Source organism: Sorex fumeus, unplaced genomic scaffold (assembly GCF_029834395.1).
Source record: "Sorex fumeus unplaced genomic scaffold, SorFum_2.1 ptg000047l, whole genome shotgun sequence".
NCBI classification, from domain to species: Eukaryota; Metazoa; Chordata; class Mammalia; order Eulipotyphla; family Soricidae; genus Sorex; species Sorex fumeus.
This window is the reverse complement of record NW_026606104.1, coordinates 52192183-52207687: the sequence shown is the minus strand read 5'-3', so window position 1 is coordinate 52207687 and position 15505 is coordinate 52192183. Positions and strand designations below refer to the sequence as shown.

General features: G+C 45.5%; 1 pseudogene; it reads right to left on the bottom strand.

Moving 5' to 3' along the window:
* Nucleotides 1–6160: 6160 nt before the first annotated feature.
* On the bottom strand, nucleotides 6161–11941 carry LOC130031952 (heterogeneous nuclear ribonucleoprotein A3-like; annotated as a pseudogene).
* Between the last annotated feature and the right edge of the window lie 3564 nt (nucleotides 11942–15505).

The window sequence follows — 15505 nt, the reverse complement described above, 5'->3', positions numbered from 1 at the left end:
AATCAAAACCTGTGGAACTGCACTGAAGAGCATCCTCCCAGCAGATGTTCTTCACCTGGGGTGAGAACTCGCGGACCCTGTGAACTTGATGGTGGGGGAGAGTGGAGAAGTGATGATTTTAAGTCAGGTCGAGTAGAAAGCCAGTGTTTCTTTCCATTAGGAGCAGAAGCAGCAAATGGCAATTGTATCAGCGGTACTCAAGGTGGAGTCGCTGAGGCTAACCCAGGTATTGAATCAACACTGCCCATCAATTTAAGGATCCAGGCGATTTATTTTCTCTGTCTTGGTCTCACTCTGTGCACTCAGTCTTGCCTAGATACAGGGACACACATGACAATGGTTTATGGGTTTTTTTTTTCTCAGTGTTTTATGAACTGTGTTAGCATAAGCGGGGAGGAAAGAAGCAGAGAGCATTGCAATAGAGGCGGCAGGGGAAGATGCTCAGGTTACGAGACCATGAGCAGGCATAGCATCAAAGAGGCCAGGAGACAGGAGTCTGCCGCAAAGGCCTCAGATCCATTGCCAGTCTCATTGACTTAAAAATACCTTTAAATTTTGAGCCACAGGAAATTGCAGAGACAGTTAAGAGAGGTCTAGTGGAAACCTGGCCCAGTTTCCTCTGTCAGTTGCATCTTGTACAACAATGGTGCATTATCAAGAGAAGGAGCTGCCCAAAAAGAAAGAGTGGAGAGCTCTGCAATCTTTCTTGCACACACACAAAGCTCTGTGCTACCACAATACACACCTAATCTCCCAGTCTGCGTCATCCCTGTCACTCTCTGCTGTCCGCTATCTCTACCTCCCCACCATGGCAGAACCCCTTTCCATCTTTGTAATTTTTTAATTTCAAGAATATCAGTGGGATCATCCAGTAGGTGGTTTTTGGAAATTGGATTTTGCACTTAGGTAACACATATGAGGTACCTTTTAGTGGTGGTAAATATCGACACTCTGTTCCCTGTTCAGTGTTGTGAAATACTCCGAGCTATGCTAGTGACAGGGCTTGTAAAACCTTCGCTATTCTATGGCATTTCTAGGTTACTTTCCGTGTGGCACTATGAGCAGTTATGTTCATGTTTTTGCTTTGTTTCTTAGAGATAAATGCACAAATGCAAGATTGGAGACATGTATGCTAAGTTTCACAAGAACTCTTTTCTAGATTGCTGTACCCTCTTGGGCTCCCCGCTGGGATGCAAAAGAAACCAGGGTATATTTATATGAATTTCTGGATTATATTCCAATGACAACATGAGCATTTTGTGTTGTCATTATCTTGTTTTGTTTTGTTTTGGGATCATACCCGGTGATGCTCAGGAATAATTCCTGACTCTGCACTCAGGAATTACTCCCGGTGCTGCTCAGAGGACCATATGAAATGCCCAGGATCTAATTAGGGTGGACCATGTGCAAACAAAGTACCCTACCAGCTGTACTATCTCTCCAGCCCATTGTCAATGCTTTATTGATCATATCATGATATCTAATAGTAAAGTAAAGGCCCTCCCGTTGATCGTCGATTTGCTCGAGCGGGCCCAGTAACGTCTCCATTGGAGACTTTGTTGTTACTGTGTCTGGCATATCGAATACTCTCGGTAGCTTGCCGGGCTCTCTGAGAGGGGTGGAGGAATCGAACTCAGGTCGGCCATGTTGGCCGCTTGTAAGGCGAACGCCCTACCTGCTGTGCTCTTGCTCCAGCCCATGATATCTAATAATGGTCTTAATTTGCCTCCCAAATAGCAAGGATCTTAAAGTTCATCTATGTAACTATGTAACTATCCAGTATTATCTTGGGTGAAATGTCTCCCTGTGTCCTTTGGACATTTTCTAATTTAATTTTTTATATGGTTGGGTTTTAAAAATTGTGGTAAAATTTTTGTAACATAAATATGCCATAATACCCATTTGAAAGTGTCCAGTTCAGAACTCCTTAAGTATATTCACATTGTTAGGTAAACAATCTCCAACACTTTCTCGCCTTGGCAGAACTGAAGCTTTGCACTAGTAAAGAACAGATCACAGATCACAGATCATCCTGTTATTCGTCGATTGCCTCAAGCAGGCCCCAGTAACGTCTCCTTCATCCTGGCCCTGAGGTTATATTCAAGACTCTTTAGGAGAATGAGACCCATCATTGTTACTGGTATTTGGCATGTTGGGTGCGCCACGGGGAGTTTGCCAGACTCTGTCGTGTGGGCAGGCTACATTCGGTAGCCTGCCAGTTTGTCAAAGTAGGAATGAGATGTCATAATAAGATGTTGGTTCCGGGAGCTGGCTTTTATAGTCTCAGAGTCTTGGCCGCTGATGGGATTACACGGCGCCAGGGGGCCAGTTGGTGGGTGTGACCCCCGCCTACTGGAATTTGGAGGATCTGGGTGGAGGATGCTCGACTCCAATCCGAGTAGGCTTGGAGATCTCGGCCCCGGAACCCATGTGGCTTTGTCCCTCTGCCGGTACCTTCAGGTGTGTGGAGAGTGGTCTCAGCATGGTGGTGGCTGGTCCTGGAGGTCTTTGGCTGCCGGGGCCCTGGCCAGGGCGGGGAGGAAAGCTCAACCCGCTCCCCTCCAAGGGGCTCCGGCGAGGAATAGCCAGGCGCGGGGGCAGGAGACTGCGCTCTTCTCCGGGAGCTGGTTTTTATAGTCTCAGAGTCTTGGCCGCTGATGGGATTACACGGTGCCAGGGGGCCAGTTGGTGGGTTTGCAGAGGTTGAGCTGAGACGGTTAATGGGATTTGTTCTTTTTTTTTTAACTTCATTTTGTTTTTCAATTTTTATTAGTGAGACACCATGAGGTACAGTTGTAGACTTGTAGTAAAGAACAAACCCCATGAAATGAACAAAAACTTTCTCAAAGAAGAAATATGAATGGCTAAAAGGCACATGAGAAAATTCTCCACATCATTAATCATCAGGGGGATGCAGATCAAAACCACAATGAGATATCATTTCACACCACAGAGACTGGCCTACATCCACAAGAAAAAAAGCAACTGGTGCTGGCGCGGATGTAGCGAGAAAGGGACCCTCCTTCACTGCTGGTGGGATTGCCGACTGGTTCAGCCCTTTTGGAAAACAGTATGGACAATTCTCAAAAAATTAGAAATTGAGCTCCCATTTGACCCAGCAATACCACTCCTGGGAATATATCCCAGAGAGGCAAAAAAGTATAGTCGAAGTGACATCTGCACTTGTTTGTTCATTGCAGCACTCTTTACAATAGCCAAAATCTGGAAAAAACCTGAGTACTGAACAGATGACTGGTTAAAGAAACTTTGGTACATTTACACAATGGAGTACTATGTAATGGTTAGAAAAAATGAAGTAATGAAATTTACATACAAATGGTACTACATGGAAAGTATCATGTTAAGCGAAATGAGTCAGAAAGAGAGAGATAGACATAGAAAGATTGTATTCATCTGGGGAACATAAAGTAACAAAATAGGAGACTAACACCCAAGAATGGCCGAGATTAGTACCAGGAATTTTGCTTCATGGCTTGGAGGCCAGCCACACATGCTAGGGGAAAAGGGAGCTCAGATAGAACAGGGAGCACCAAATAAAGAGTGTTGGGAGGATCCTCCCAGGATGGGAGAAGCATGCTGAAAGTAGACTATAGACCAAACATGATTACCACTCAATGCCTCTTTTACAAACCACAACACCCAAAAGGAGAGAGAGACCAAAGGGGAATGTCCTGCCACAGAGGCAGGGTGGGATGGGGGGGATGGGGGGTGGGAGGGATACTGGGATCTGTGGTGGTGGGAAATGGGCACTGGTGGAGGGATGGGTATTTGATCATTGTATAATTGAAACCCAAACACAAAAATTTGTAAGTCTACAACTGTACCTCATGGTGTCTCACTAATAAAAATTGAAAAACAAAATGAAGTTAAAAAAAAGAACAAATCCCATTAACCGTCTCAGCTCAACCTCTGCAAACAGCAGCCTACTTTTCATCTCTGTTAATTCAACCACTCTAGATGCCTTATAAAGTGGAATTATGCCGTTTCTATGCTGACTTATTTTACTTAATGTAATGTCCTCGGTTTTAAACTATGGTGGGTCAGAATGAAACTCCTTTTGGTGACTGAATATTATTCCATTGCTTGTATATGCCACATTTTGTTTATCTATCCATCAATAGCACTTGGAATCCCACCTTTTGGTTACTATGAATAATGTTACTATGATCCCTGGAATACAGATCTTTTGGAGACTCTATTTTTAATGCTATTGAATATAGGCTCAATGGTGGAATTTCTGAATCATATGCCATTTTATATTTTCTAAGTATGACATATATACTAAGTATGACATATATACTCAGCTCCCGGACAAGACCAGTGCAGTCTCCTGCCCCTGCGCCTGGCTGTTCCTCGCCGGGGTCCCTTGGAGGGGAGCGGGTTGAACTTTCCTCCCCGCCCCGACCAGGGCTCTGGCAGCCGAAGACCTCCAGGACCAGCCACCTCCATGCTGAGACCACTCTCCGCACACAAGAAGGTACTGGCAGAGGGGCAAAGCCACGTGGGTTCCGGGGCTGAGATCTCCAAGCCTACTCGGATTGGAGTCGAGCATCCTCCACCCAGATCCTCCAAATTCCAGTAGGTGGGGTCACACCCACCATCTGGCCCCCTGGTGCCGTGTAATCCCATCAACAGCCAAGACTCAGAGACTATAAAATCCAGCTCCTGGAACCGCGTGGCCGCATTTGCGGCCACGCGACATCTTATCAAGGCATCTTTTTATGACATCTTATTTTCTCATTCCTACTTTGGACAAACTTGCAGGCTATCGAATGTAGCCTTCCCACAGGGCAGAGTCTGGCAAACTCCCCTTGGCATACCAAATATGCCAAATACCAGTAACAATGATGAGTCTCATTCTCCTAAAGAGCCTTGAATATAATTTCAGGGCTAGGATGAAAGAGACGTTACTGGGACCTGCTCGAGGCAATCGACGAATAACAGGATGATGAATGAATGAATGAATGACATATATACTATTTATCTCAGCGGTGGAACCATTTTACATTACCATTTGTAGTGCACATGAGTTTCAATTGGTCCTCATTTTCACAAATACTTGCTATTATTATTTAAAAATTTTTGTTTTGGGGGGGCCATACCTGGAGTAAGCTAGGGCTTACTTGTGGCTCTGTGCTCATGAATCAGTCTTATCAGTGCTTGGGGATCCACAGGTGGCACTGGACATCAAACTTGGGTTGTCTGTAAAGGAAGTACCTTAAATGCTCCGCAATTTCTCCAGCCCCTATTTTTAAAAAAACTAGAAACCATCCTAATCAATGTGGGGTGAGAGACTATTGAGTTTTGAAAATTCTTCATATAGTCTATATAAAACAACATATATGTGGTTTGCAATTGTTTTTTTCTTAGTCTGTATCTTGTCTCTTCATTCTCTTAACTTAGTTTTTATTTTTAAACAAATATAATAGTTTTGATGAAGTTCAATTTATTGGTATTTTTCTATTTTGGATTTTGTTTTACGTCTGAGAACCGAGCTCTTGGTCTGTAAAATTTTCCCCTGTGTTTCTCTAGTTTGAAGTGTTTAGTCTATGAAACATTTGAATAATTTTTGGGGATAAATTTTATATAGGTGCTCATTTAGGTCAAGGTTTACTCTTTTTTTTTGCCTATAGACATTCAATTGCTCCAATATAATTTGTTGAAAAGACATTAATTTTATTTATTTATTTATTTACTGTGTCTGGCATATCAAATACTCTCGGTAGCTTGCCGGGCTCTCCGAGAGGGGCGGAGGAATCGAACTCGGGTCGGCCATGTTGGCCGCGTGTAAGGCGAACGCCCTACCCGCTGTGCTAGCACATAATTAATAAGCTCTGTGACAAACCCTGCACGGCAGAGCCTGGCAAGCTCCCCGTGATGTATTCGATATGCCAAACACAGTAACAACAAAGTCTCCAATGGAGGCGTTACTGGGCCCGCTCGAGCAAATCGACGAACAACGGGAGGGCCTTACAACAGATAAAAGACCTCAGGAATGTACATCTAATTGACACTACATTGCATTAATCAATAGCTGCACTTTTGCAAACTATGGCTATGACAGTCCTGAAACAGGGTTTCCTGTTTAAGCTGCAGTAACTTTTCTGACTATGGATCATCGCTCCTTCTGTGACAGATTTTTACAGTTCCTCTAATGGATTTGGGACGACTGTCTCAAAGTAACCTGCAGCTTTCCTGACAACTCCTCGCTCTCTCTCCTGCTAAGAACTATAGCCCTTTTCTGCTGAGTTTTTGGAACCTTCTGCTACCATAGCCACCACTTCCACTACCAGATCCATAACCACCACCATAGGGACTGCCGAGCTTCTTCCACCAAAACTGCCCCCTTTCATGGGTCCATAATTTGATTGCTGTTGTCCACTATAATTTCCAAAATCATTGTAGGTCCCACCACCACCACAGTTAACACTGCCAAAATTTCCTCCTTCATTGTAACCATCATATCCTCCACCACCTCCACCATATCCACCACCATGGTTTCCATATCCTGGTCCTCCACCACCATAGCCTCCTCTACTACTATAACCAGGACCTCCGCCGTAGTTGCCACCATCACCTCCAAATCCATTATATCCACCATCACCTCCTCTATAACTACCTCTGCTGCCACCACTGCCACCACCATAGCCTCCTCTTCCACCAAAGTTTCCACCACGGCCAAAGTTTCCTCTACCACCTCCAAAATTGCCTCCACGGCCCATAAAGTTGCCAGATCCACCTCCACGACCTCTTTGCGATCCAGCAGACTGCATTTCTTTCTTTTTTTTTTTTATTTATTTATTGAATCACTGTGGGAAAGGTTACAAAGCTTTCAGGTTTATGTCTCAGTCATGCAAATATCAAACACATTTCCCTTTACCAATACTTATTTTTTACCATGAAGAACCCCAATAAAACCCCACCCCCCACCCCTCCCCGTCCCTGTGAGGCAGATGAATTCTAGTTAACACTCTATCTGCTTTGATTAGATTCATTGTTTCAATAAAAGATTCACCACTATTATTTAGAGTTTACCCCCCCCCCCCCCAAATCAGACATGTTGAAAAAGCATTGTGAAGTGATTTGCTTTCTACGGCTGGGTTCAAGAATTAAATGTTGGTTTTGGATTTCTGCTCTTTACCTATTGACCATGAATGGTCTTGGTCGACATGATGAACTCAGACAGTCTCTCACCCTGTTCGTTCCATTCTAGGCCATGGGTTCCGATGTGAAGTTCTTCAGCTGATCTTCTCGGTCCTATCTTGGCATTAAAATCACCCACAATGATCTTGTAGAAGGTGTGGTCTTCTTTATAGAACTTCTCTAGCTCCATGTAGAACTTCTCGATTTCTCTTTCATCATAATGAGATGTTGGTGCGTAGACAACGAAGATAGAAACTGCAGGCAGTGAGCCACATCTATTCAAATGTAAACGTCCGATTCGGGTTGTTAGGCATTCGAATGAATCAATGCTCTTGGCCAAGTTTGTGTTGACAAGGACACCAACGCCTCCAACACCTCTTTTATCGCATGTTCCGAGGAACAATTCTTCTCCAGTGTCGAAAACGGCATGGTGAGATTCGTGCCTTCTTGTCTCGGTCAGACCAATGATGTCGTACTTGATCATTCGCGCTTGTACCATCAGGTCCTCCATGGATGCATCTGATGCTAGCGTACGTGCATTGAAAGTACAGACGATCATTTTTGTCTTCCTTCATTGTGGCAGCCTAGGTCGGCCTTGAGATTTTGTCGGCCTCTCCTTTCTCATCCTTCTCAGTGCTGCCATGTTGGTGAAGCCTTCAGGGTCAGGTGAATGAGACCAGTTGTAGTTACTGGTTTTGGCATATCGAATACACAGCGGATAGCTTGCCAGGCTCTTCCGCGCGGGCGGAATACTCTCGGTAGCTGTCTGAGTTCATCATGTCGACCAAGACCATTCATGGTAACTCACAGTTCCAGAAGGCAGAATCTAAACGATGGACATGGGAGTCTCCCGGTGGACGATTCCACAACGAAATAGACCACATCATATTCAATCGACGGTTTTGCCTGACTGATGTCGCTGTTGTCCCAAAATTTCGAACGGGATCGGACCACCGTCTCCTTCGTGCAAAATTCTACTTCACAGAGCGGGGAGAAAGGGCTGCAAAGTTCAAAAAGAGAACTCCCAGAACGACCACCAACTGGGAACTCTTTGGTACTATTGCGGCAACATGGGAAGATGCCATTGTTGACAACATTGACGAGGAATACGATCGACTGGTTCAGCACCTCCATGAATGTGCGAGGAACGCCAAGAGAGAGATAGCCACAAAAAGTCGCCTATCTTCGAAAACTCTTGAGCTAATTCGCCAGCGTGGTTTGGCGCATGCCTCAGGCAACCGCAAGCTAACGTCGGAGCTCGCAAAGCAGTGCAGAGATGCGATCAAGGAAGACCTCAAAGAGAGAAGAGCAGAAGTACTGGTAGATGCGGCAGAAGCCGGGAAAAGTATTCGTGACGCCCGCCTGTCCTTCGCCAACTATAAGACCAAGATGACTGCCCTCCGACGTCCTGATGGATCCATCACATCCTCCAGAACGGCAATGGAGAAGATTATCCATGACTTCTACTCAGATCTCTTCGATAGCCATGTCCACTTGCCGACATACCAAATTCCACAGGATGGGTATGTCGTTCCCAACGTTCTCCCTTCCGAAATCCGACACGCCATTTCGTCAGTAAAGAAGCAAACAGCACCCGGCCCAGACAAGGTCAGACCTGAACACCTGAAGAACCTGCCGTCAGTACTCATCAATACACTGGCTCGGCTCTTCACTCGCTACCTGTCTGAATGCAAGGTTCCATCTCAATGGAAAACCAGCAGGACCGTACTATTGTTCAAGAAGGGAGACATCCATGACATTGGCAACTATCGCCCGATCTGCCTATTGTCTGTCATCTACAAGTTGTTCACTCGAGTCATCCTGAATAGGATTGGCAGAACACTAGATGAAGGACAACCATGTGAGTAAGCAGGGTTCCGCAAAGGATTCAGCACCATCGACCATATCCACACGATAACCAAGCTCATTGAGGTTTCTCGGGAGTTCAAGATGCCGCTCTGCTTAACGTTCATTGATTTAAAGAAGGCCTTTGATTCTGTTGAGACGGAAGCGGTCATTGAAGCCCTAGCCAATCAGGGCATTCAAGCCCAATACATCAGGATCCTCCGTGAGCTGTATTGCGGATTCACTACCAGGATCTCACCATTCTACAAAGAAGTGATCGTTGATGTCAAGAGAGGGGTGCGGCAGGGTGATACCATTTCACCAAAACTCTTCAGTGCCACCCTCGAGAACATCATGCGACGACTGGAATGGGAAGGAATGGGAGTGAAGATAGATGGTCGGCAACTACACCACCTCCGCTTTGCTGATGACATTGTTTTAATAACACCAAACATCAGCCAAGCGGCACAAATGCTGGCCGACTTTGACCGTGAGTGTGGAAAGGTAGGACTACAGCTGAATCTTACGAAGACAATGTTTATGAGAAACAGCCTTGTTCCTGACGCCCCATTCGCTCTCAATGGAACGACCATCTCCGAATGCAACAGCTATGTGTACCTAGGTCGAGAGGTCAACATGAGAAATGACCTGGCACCCGAGCTGCGCAGGAGGAAGAGAGCGGCTTGGAACGCCTTCAAGAACGTCAAAGAAATAGCTAAGAGGACGAAGAACCTCCGGCTCCGGGCACATCTCTTTGATTCCACTGTTCTTCCTGCATTAACATATGCCTCAGAGACCTGGGCCCTACGCAAACAAGATGAGAACGCCATTCAGGTCTCCCAAAGAAGAATAGAAAGAGCTATGCTTGGAATATCACGTTTCACTCAAATGAGAGAACGAATCCGGAGTTCTGACATCCGTCGACGATCAAGGATCAGGGACGCTGTCTCATTTGCCAAGGTGTCGAAAATCAGATGGGCTGGTCACGTAATGAGATTTAAAGACGACCGTTGGACTAGAGCTATTACTGATTGGATTCCACGGGATGTCAAGAGACCGCGTGGCCGCCCACCTACCAGATGGTCAGACTTCTTTGTCAAGATCATGAACGATCGGTTTGAGGCCCTCCATGTTCCCGGAGCGAAGAGATGCCATTGGGCTACACTAGCACGCGACAGGGACAAATGAAGACGTTACTGGCGCCCGCTCGAGCAAATCGACGACTAACGGGAAGTTAAGTGATTAAGTGATTACCTATTGACCCTGGAAGTATTTCTACTGAAAGTCAGATAGTTAAGAAATTGGTTTCTGTGTTCTGGAGTCCTGGCCGTGCTGGAGAGCCGCTCGCGGGGGGCAACCAGTGGCCTTGGTAGGGCGTGAAGGGCGGAGCGAAACGCCCCCCTTCCCATGAGGTTTTAGTCGCCCCCACACTCCCGGCTCATACCTGCTGTCCACAAGGCTCCCATGTGGCCGCCATCTTTCTTTCCAGAGAGGAGAGGGCGAATGGGGCAACACCCTTTCCCCTCCGGCAGACTTGATGGCCTGGATCAATGCATAGTCCGTTCACTTTTCTGCTCCAAGCTGCTGGGTTCTGCATTAAGCCCTTGTGCTTCTGGGGCTGTGGCCGTGCTGGAGAGCCGCTCGTGGGGGGCAACTGGTGACCTCGGTAGGGCGTGAAGGACGGACCGGAACGCCCCCCTTCCCATGAGGTTTTAGTCGCCCCCACACCCCCGGCTCATACCTGCTGTCCACAAGGCTCCCATGCGGCTGCCATCCTTCTTTCCAGAGAAGAGAGGGCGAATGGGGCAACACCCTTTCCCCTCCGGCAGACTTGATGGCCTGGATTAACACATAGTCCTTTCACTTTTCTGCTCCAAGCTGCCGGGTTCTGCATTAAGTCCTTGTGCTTCTGGGACTGTGGCCGTGCTGGGGAGCCGCTCGTGGGGGGCAACTGGTGACCTCGGTAGGGCGTGAAGGACGGACCAGAACGCCCCTCTTCCCATGAGGTTTTAGTCGCCCCCACACCCCCGGCTCATACCTGCTGTCCACAAGGCTCCCATGTGGCCGCCATCTTTCTTTCCAGAGGGAGGAGGGCGGAAGGGAGCAACACCCTTTCCCCTCTGGGCAGAAATGATTGCCTGGATTAACGCATAGTCCTTTCACTTTTCTGCTCCAAGCTGCTGGGTTCTGCATTAAGCCCTTGTGCTTCTGGGGCTGTGGCCGTGCTGGAGAGCCGCTCGTGGGGGGCAACTGGTGACCTCGGTAGGGCCAGACTGCATTTCTTGTTTAGAAAGGGCCTTTTTCACTTCACAATTATGCCCATTAATAGTGTGGTAATTCTGAACAACAATTTTATCAACTGTATCATGATCATCAAAAGTCACAAAAGCAAATCCTCTCTTTTTCCCACGCAGCCTGTCTTCCATAACTTCTATGGTTTTAATTTTGCCATAGGTTTCAAAGCAGTCTCTGAAATTATGTTCCTCTGTGTCTTCTTTAATACCACCAACAAAACTTTTCTTCACTGTTAGATGGGCACCAGGCTTCACAGAATCCTCGCTAGAAACAGCTCTCTTTGGTTCCACTACACGCCCATCAACCTTATGTGGTCGAGCACATATAGCTGCATCCACCTCTTCAACATATGAGTAAGTCACAAAACCAAAGCTACTGGAACGTTTTGTTTGGGGGTCTCTCATCACCACACAATCTATGTGTGCCCCATTTCTCAAAATGTTCTCTTAAACTATCATCTGTACTTTCAAAGCTCAAACCTCCAATAAACAGATTTCTCAACTGCTCTGGTTCCTTTGGGTCATGGCCCTCCTCCCCCCGGCGGCGGTGACAACGGCCGGAGTCGGGCTGGGGGTGACCGGGCGGCAACTTTACCTCCATTTTGAGACCGGACTCTCCTCTTCTAACTCGAGTTCAATATGGGACCGAAAAGACATTAATTTCATATATTTAATATGGTAAGTTATTAGATTGATTGTCAAATAATGAATTTATCCTTTATCTCTAGGATAAATTCCACTGAATCATGATACTTAATTCCATTTATACATTGCTATATTTGTCTTGCAGCTCTTCTGTTTGGTGCATGCATATTTAGGATTACTATACGTTCTTGGTATTGACTTTTAAAATAATTATTATAATGTTCTCTGCCTCTGTTAATTTTCTTTGCATGAGTGTGCTTTATTTGATATTAATTTAGCCATTCCTACTTTTTTGATTAACGCTTGCATTGCATATTTTTTCTCATCCATTTTGTATAACCTACCTATATTGTTATTTTTAAAAAATTTAATTATAACATGGTATAATTTACCAAGTTGTTCATAATATATTTTTTCAGGCATTAAATGTTCCACCACTAGTGTGACCTTCCCTCTACCAATGTTCTTAGTTTCCCATCCACCAACCCAGCCTGTCCTCTTGTAGGCACAAATTTACTGTATTAAATTTGATACAATACAGAGGCAAATGAAATTATCAAAATGAAAATCAATAAGTCAATTTGTGATGATTGTTGTATCTCCCAGTTACTAAAGTCATTGTCTGAGGATCTACTGTGCTGGTTAAATGCTAGTTGAGCCTCTGTGTTGTTGCTTGGCTCACTGAGCTTGGTGGCTTTCTATGCAACTTTCCCATCAGATTTGCTGTGATCCTACTAGGCTGACAGCACTATGAAATTCTGAGACGGCTGCGTAGACCATGAGCTGTAGATGTGGAATAATTTGGTGGCTTGGCAGTTTGGTGAAGTTCTGTGTGGAGCAGGGCTGTTTCTATTGGAGGGTGTCAGGTGTGGCTGGGGGCTGCTGTGCCTTAAGGCACAAAGGAGAATTTTCCTGTCCCTGTTTGAAGAAACCCCGGAGTTCTCAGCCTAGATCAGTGTACCTGGGTAGGTTTGGCAGTATCATGTTCCTTTGGAGATGTGACATTGAGCGATTTCTTTGCCAGCAAGATGGTGGGTGTATATATTGTTATTTTTGAAGGGGTTTTTCTTAGACATGATATTGTTGATTATTAAAAAAAAGACAGGGTGGCTTCTAAGCTATAGAGTAATCCTCTGGGCATCCTAGGGGAAAGGGCAGCTCAGATAGAGAAGGGAGTACCAAATAAAGGGTGTTTGGAGGATCCTCCCAGGAGGGGAGATGCATGTTGAAAGTAGACTATGGACTGAACATGTTTGCCACTCAAAGCCTCTTTTTTTGCAGACCACAACACCGAAAAGGAGAGAGAGAACACAGGGGATTGCCCTGCCACAGAGGCAGGATGAGATGGGAGGGATGGAAGTGGGAGGGATATTATCCAGGGTGGTGGAAAATGGGCACTGGTGGAGGGATGGGTATTTGATCATTGTATAATCGAAACCCAAGCACAAAAAATTGTAAATCTACAACTGTACCTCATGGTGTTTCACTAAAAATAAAAAAAAAGACGGGGGAGGGCATGTGTGTGTCAGATAGTTATGGTACTTGCCTTGCATGTAGACAACCCAGGTTTGATCTCCATCACCCATATAGTTCCTGAGCACTTCCAGGAGTGATCCTTGAGCACAGGGCCAGAAGTAAGCCTTGAACACCACCAGTTGGGACTTGCCCTCAAAGAAGTTCCCCCAGTCCAATACATCCTACCGACCTCCATTATTTGTATTTAGTATACTAAGGTAATTCATAATTAATGTTATTAAATACACTCAGTAGTTTAAATTTTTAAATTTGGTTTTTGGGTCACACTGGTGGTGCTCAGAATTTACTCCTGGTTCTGCACTCAGGGATAACTCCTGGCAGAGTCAGGGGACCAACCGTATGGGATGCTGGGGATCAAACCTGGGTTAGCTATGTGCGAGGCAAGCGTCCTACCCTCTGGTCTATCTCTCTAGCCCCTGAATATGTTCAGTCTTAAGTTTGCCATCTAAATCTTCTGTTTTTTTTTTTTCTTTTTGGGTCACACCCGGCAATGCACAGGGATTACTCCTGGCTCTGCGCTCAGGAATTACTCCTGGCGGTGCTCAGGGGACCATATGGGATGCTGGGAATCAAACCCGGGTTAGCCGTGTGCAAGGCAAACGCCCTACCCGCTGTGCTATTGCTCCAGCCCCTAAATCTTCTGTTTTAAAGTTTCTTTTATTAAACATTTTTGACCATAGACTTTCCCCTTTTTCTTCCCTTGGTAATGATGATGTTTGACACGCACACGCCTGGTTGTGGTGCTCACCAGGGGTCACATATCAGGATGCGATGCTTGCACACTCAGCCACAGTATTTGCTTAGTACTGTCAGGGGTCAAACTCCCGCCTGGTGGTGCTCCCCCTGCCTGTCTGCAGTGTGGCTGCAGATCATTTGCAGTGTGAGGGTCTGCAGACCACTGAGGCTCCGGAGCTAGAATTGTGCTTGGCACTTGGGGCAGCACCAGGGATTGAACCTGGGGCCTCAAGCTTGCAAGGCAGATGCTTCAGTCACCAAAACTCTCCCCAGCCCCTTCTCTCATGCTTCTGTCGTTGCTATTGTTCCTGCCTTATTTTCTTCTTCCTGCCTTGCTCTCGATTACTTGAACACTTTATAGAATTCATCTTGAATTATCTATGGTATTTTAATCATTGACTTATGATGTATAGATCTTTATATAGATTTTTTTCCCAGCAATTACCCTAGGGATTACATTATATATACATGACCTATCACAATCTACTGGCGTCAACATTTATCAGTTTGAGTGATGTGTAAGAAATCTCACTTCACTTTGTATTCCTTCACGCTCCCCATTTGCAATGTAATTGTCTTCAATATCTCCTCGATAGGCGCTAAGAACCACATCAGACAGTCTGATAATTTTTGCTTCACTATCCAACATAATTTAGAAAACTTGAGAGAAGGAAACTCTATTTTATTGCTGGCATTTTTGCTCCTTATATTGCTCTTTCTTCTTTCCTGCTGGGGCAAGATTCCCTTTTCTTTTCTTTTTTTTTTTTTATCATTTCCTCTCTGTCTTCTCTTATTGTTCGTCCTCAAGTTTAAGTCCCTCTAGCCATTCTTTGAGCGTATGTCTGTTGGTTGCAAATTCTTTTCATTTGCTCTTGTTTGATAATATCTTGATTTTTCTTTTTCATGACTAAGGAGGTGTTTCTGCTGGGTGCTGATTTCTGCCTTTAGAGCCTGTCTTTCAGGCTCTGGAGCAGGCTGTCTGATGTCCTTGGCTTCTGATGACAAGCCCCCATTGTTCGGGTTGTTCCCTCACAGGTAATTGCTCCCTCTGCTTTCAAGATTTCTTTCTTTGGGCTATAGACACTGGACTGCAACGTGTCTCGGTATGGATTTCTTCGGGTTTGTTAAATGTGTCTATCTTTGACTTATTCAGGAAAAGATTCAGCTATTATCTCCCCGAATATGTTTCTTTTTTTCCCCCAGCCTGTTCTCTTTTCTCTCTCCTTGGACTCTGATGACATAAAATTAGAACTGTTATTAGAGAATTGCAGTGGCCCGAGGTTTTG